The following is a 5,959-nucleotide window of genomic DNA, read 5'->3' as shown; positions in this document are numbered from 1 at the left end:
CATAAATAGTGCATGGACATAATACAAAACAATGGATAATGAAATTGCACATTATGTAAGAAGATAACTTGTGTAATTAATCTGTTATGAAGAATTATGAATATAATTGTTAGGAAAAAGAATTTTTGGATTGCAAATTATTATCTTATATGATTAAATAGTATGTTTGGGAAACAATATACATAATTTTGTATATGGATTAGAGTACCCCAAGTACTCTTATATAAATATAAATATATATATATATATATATATATATATATATATATATATATATATATATATATTTAGTGTGTTGATAAAAAAATTAAATCATTATAGTAAAAAATGAAAATGTAATCATGTGTACAATATATTACAAAATTTATTATTCATCAACATATTTTTGTAGTTATGGTGAAATTAAACAAATATATTATATTATTATCTTAAATTTTAGATCTAAATGGTTTAGACAAATTTACGTATGATCTAAATGGGTAAGAAGTAAAAATGATGTGAACAAGAAGACAGACCACATTGATGACATGAAAATTTACGAAAAATGATCCTTGTTACACTAGTTACACTTCTAAAAATATTTGAATTATTAAAAAAATAACTTTCATATTTGCAATTAAAGAAAAGGATTAAAAGATATACAATAGAAAATGTAAAGTATGTATAAAATTTATTAGGTCTCAAAATAGTAATAACAAGAACAAACAATGGAACATGCATGTCAAGTTTCTCTAAACAAATACACTTGTTGTTCCTCCTTATTAATTATTTAGAACAGTGTAACCTTTGCTGCTCACAACAATCCTAACAGAGTTCTTGTAAGTCTTGAACAGTTGCTGCACCACATCGATAGCAACCACACTTGCACTGCACCCCATTCCTGCAAGATTGAAAGCTTTCACGTTTTCTCTCATCTTGTACCTGTTCATGATACGTGCTGTGAGAGAAGGTGCCGGCGAGAACATGGAGACGTTCACTACGAGGATGTCTATCTCGGAGGGTGAAATTCCCGTTTTCTTGAAGAGGTTGTCGAGTGTGTCGAACATGATCTCGTCTATTTCATGGTACGAGTCTTTAAGAGATGGACACTCTTCTCTCCCGAAGTGATGATGGTTTTGAAGAGAAACCTATACTCCTCTAACCCCAGTTTTCTGTTTCGTAGTATTGGTTACGGTGTCCGTAGTCAACATTGACATATAATAATGAGTTGTAGAAAATTATCCAAGTACACGACAGAGCAAAATGAAAATTATTTGTGCATAGCAACTTACCTATACTGACAATTTAGGTTTCCGTTCTGAACAAACGTTAGAGAAAACCAGATCATTAATCTCCGCGTTTAATTGATTTTGGTACGATGGTTTCAGAATTCGAAATGAGAAAAGGGACACTCTAACAGTGTTAGTAAACACACCACCAACCAATCAAAAGAGATAGATAATGCCACACCAAGCGACAGCCATGCAGAAATTTAGGTTACCGGCAAGTCAGCAACCCCAGTTCTGAACAAAAACACACCCACATTAATTCATCAATACCACAAATACTACATGCTTCTCAACTCTTCACTTTCTGTTCCTCCTCTAACCAGAATAAATACTTTAAAAGCACCAAATTCAAATCATCACATATTCCATAATTTCTTATTATGTAATTAAACTGTATATAGTTCGATCTAGAGTTTGTATTTCTTTTCTCACCTAAATATTGAACTCAAAATGTATTAAATGATGTAAATAGCTTAAAATCTATCGGAATGAAATGAAACATATTTGAAAGGTGAAATAAATACATGCATTTCTAAAGTTTGGATCGATGACTAAATTGACTCAGTTTTTAGGATGTACTAATTCTAATCTTTACTGAAAATTAAGAGACAAAATATATTTAATCCTTAAATTTAATTACTAATTTGGTCTGAAATTGAAAATGAACCAAATTGCCTAATTTTAAAAAATAATTGATACTAATTTGAATCAAAACTATAAACATGATGTGTCACTACCATTGTGACCTTACACGTGACCGTACGCTTTTAAAAAAAAATTTAAATTTCACCGATTGACTATTGTTAGAAGTGGATTTTAAACTTAATCTAACAAAATTAACTTGTAAGATGAAGATTACACTAATTTACATTCTATCGACGCGGGATTTTCACAAATTATTTTGTAGGGGTGTGTGAATTGTTATCGCTGTAATATGTATATGAACATATTAGGAGTTGCACCAAATTAGTGTGGTTTGTAATGGATGTATGTCAACGTATAGTTTATTAAATTTAAGAGAATGTCACCGAAATAGTAACTAATAAAGAGACAAATTCAAATTGTTACTAATTTATTTAAATCTTTATAGTAAAAAAATGAAAATGTACGTATATACACAGTATATTACACCGCACCTAAACTTTATCATCAGTTAGTTTATATTAATTCATAACAATGAGTTGTAGAAATTGACATAAGACAGAGCAAAATGAAAGGTTTCCTTTCTCATTAATTTCCGCGTTAATTCATATTGGTAGGATGGTTTTAGAATTCGAACAGTGTTACTTAACACATACACCAACCAAAATAAAATTGAAGAAAGGAAAGAAAGAACTCACAGGAAATGCCAGTAAGCGACAGCCATGCAGAAATTTAGGTTGCGGGAAAGTTCTGAACAACACCACACAACCACATTAATGACATCAAACTTTAATTCATTAATACCACAAATACTACATGTTCTTCAACTTTCTCTCCACAAATCAACTCTACACTTGTTGTTCTTCCTCTGACTAATTATATGGATCCTTATGTTTAAAAATGAACCAGAATAAACACTTCCAAACCTGGAATTTAACATCATCACATATTTCTTTTCCTTTCTCATCTTATTTTACTCAACTATATATACCTTTCCCTGTCGCTGTACCCCACCTAATGAACAATCCTGCTAAAATCAAACCTCACAAAGCTAAGATACTCCTCATTGATCCACTCATACTTCTCCTTGAAAGGGTTACTTATGTTCTGTAGAGGGTAACTTTCTATGCAATCCTTCCACACATTGGTATCAGACAAGTCCCTCGTCACCTCCCAAACACAGTTGTTGCACTTGAACCCAGCTCCAAGACTTATCATCAGAATCCTATCACCCTTCTTCAACCTCTTCTTCGCCTCCATGTAACCCAAAACGTACCAAAGCCCACCGCAAGAAGTGTTCCCCCAACGGTGAAGTGCCATTCTTGCAGGTTCTAGGTCATATTCAGACAGCCTAAGACCCTTTCCAACACCATCAATAACTGCCCTCCCCCCAGGATGCACACAAAAGTGTTCTATCCCTGTCTTGAAATTCAACCCACCTCCCAACAGATTAATCTTTGTCTTCTTCGTCTTGTTCTTCCCAAGAACCAGCCCAGTGAAAAAGGGTACCATTTCCCTTTTCTTCATCCCACTGTACCTCACAGAGGCAAAAAAGAACCTTACCATTTCCCACACCGGCAGAATCTTGGGTGCCATCGCTTGAAGATTCACCGTCAAGGCTTGAGCGGCACTCTTCACAAGACTCTTGGTGAGGCGATGACCCAAATACCCCTGCTCATCTTCCTCATGTATACAGCAGTTGTAAGCTTCGTCATCAGCACCGTACTGGGTCCTCTCCATGTGCTTCAGTTTCAATATCGCACGCTCCTTCAGAGAAGCCTTGTTTGTCAACATCACAGAGCAGCCACCAGAGCGAAAGAGGCAGTTAGAAAGCATCATCGTCCTGTCCGTGCCACAGTACCAATGTGCACCAAGATCCTCCGTGCTCACAACAATCCCAACAGCGTTCTTGTAAGTCTTGAACAGTTGCTGCACCACATCGATAGCAACCACACTTGCACTGCACCCCATTCCTGCAAGATTGAAAGCTTTCACGTTTTCTCTCATCTTGTACCTGTTTATGATGCGTGCTGTGAGAGAAGGTGCCGGCGAGAACAAGGAGACGTTCACTACGAGGATGTCTATCTCGGAGGGTGAAATCCCCGTCTTCTTGAAGAGGTTGTCGAGAGTGTCGAACATGATCTCGTCTATTTCCTCGTACATGTCCTTAAGAGATGGAGACTCCTCTCTCCCTTCAAGAATGGCTCTGGGGCAGTAAGTGTTCTCCCCAATCCCCGAACTGACCATGGTTTTGAGGAGAAACCTCAACTCCTCCAGCCTCAGCTTTCTGTTTCGTAGGACGATCTTTACGGCCGAATCGGTGTTGAGTTTTGTGTCTTCTTGGGGCATAAAGCACTCGTAGGCCAACATGTAACATGATTGGTCTCTACGTTGAAGAATCAACTTCAAAAGGGAAAAGAAAGAGTAGAATACGAAGGGAAGGAGGCACAAGAACAAAAGATCCATCTCTAGTTATGTCAGAGAAGCTAGGATATATGTTTGTAATTGTGAATGTTACAAGTTCAAATGTATATATATACGTCCTATGATGTTGAGAGTCACTTAACCGCAAATAAGATTGAATTATATATAATATCTAAATTGGATGCATTTATAACTAATAAATTTCATTAAGTTAGTCATAAACTCTCATTAACTAGTAAGTTCGAATGAGTTTTTCATAACAAACTCACTTAAATTCATTCACTTGACAAGTTGCCTGAGAAGAAAGGAAATAAATAAACAAGTAATCTGTGACTGTCCCGTGCTCTTTTCTTTTTACTTTTTCATTCATCAACTCACACTGCGATATTTATGACACTTTTTCGGTCAGGGTGTATGATTTGCCATTAAGAATTAAAATGTGAGTTTAAATATCATATTAGTTAAAAATAAAAAAAAGTGAGTATTATATAAGAATAAAGACCCATAAACTTATTTTCTTAATATTTTGAATTGAAAATGATGTTAATATGTAATTAGACTCGGAACTCATTTTCTCCTATAAAATCCCCTTGGTTCAACTCTTTTACCAGCATCTTCACAATCAAATAAGTAATATATAAGGCATGATGAATAATGATGACTTTTTATAATATTCTAATTCTAATCTTTGATTAAATGTAATTTGTTATCTTTATACAATGATTTCATTTTAATATATTGATCCAATATGATGTCATTATATAGTTGATATCATATCAGTTACCTATGTTACAACACATTGAGTACAGTAGATAAAGATATTAAAAAAATAAACAAACATTAATTTGAAAAAGAAAACATTCGTATGCTTAAATAGAAGATTATTCAAAAAAAAAATCAATTTGTAACAAACATTTTGTTGTGAATTCATTCTTTTTAGTTGGGAAATTAATATATGTTGAGGAGAAAAAGATCAAAAGAGAGAAGCGACATGTGATTAATGATACAATATATTAAGAAAGGTTTAGGTTAAAAAATTGTAACAATATATATGAATCCCAAAGAAGTATATAGGGACGTCATGTGCATGTATATTATATATCCCATTTACGTAACAAAATCTGAAATGAACAGAAAAATGAAAAAAAATAAAAAAGTTCCGCAGTCAATTGGGAAATGAATGGACTCGAAAAAAAAACAAAAAACCTTGTATCGCTCTTTCAGATACAATGACATATTATCTAAAAAAATTATTAAAATTTAATAGTTAAAATATGATTGTTCTTATTATTATTTATTTACGCTGTGTTCTTACTTTAATTACTTTTTTTTTAAGAAATTATTTTAGAACTAAATTAATCCTACGAAATAAGTTTTTATCAGATGATTTTTACCTCCATTTATATATTAAAAATTGTATTACTTTTATTCTTCTTATTTTATGTATGATCCTCGACACTTTCATCACTGTTATTCTCCATTGAGATTGATTTGTCGTAAAACATAAGACTCTACACCAGAGAATCCAAAGCATCCTTAATATTACAGGTTGTTCTGTCTCTCCAGAATATTACCTCTGCAACCCTGAGAGTATTCTTAGATGTTGAGTCTTGATTTTCACAAAT

General features: G+C 33.3%; 1 pseudogene; it reads right to left on the bottom strand.

The window, feature by feature from the left end:
- Positions 1–2,614: 2,614 nt before the first annotated feature.
- On the bottom strand, positions 2,615–4,424 carry LOC114190894 (3-ketoacyl-CoA synthase 19 pseudogene; annotated as a pseudogene).
- Between the last annotated feature and the right edge of the window lie 1,535 nt (positions 4,425–5,959).

This window comes from Vigna unguiculata, chromosome 7 (assembly GCF_037176805.1).
Source record: "Vigna unguiculata cultivar grain cowpea cultivar isolate G323 ecotype 2 chromosome 7, ASM3717680v1, whole genome shotgun sequence".
In the NCBI taxonomy this organism is placed as follows: domain Eukaryota; kingdom Viridiplantae; phylum Streptophyta; class Magnoliopsida; order Fabales; family Fabaceae; genus Vigna; species Vigna unguiculata.
The sequence above is the reverse complement of the archived record's forward strand: the minus strand, read 5'-3'. Positions and strand labels throughout refer to the sequence as shown.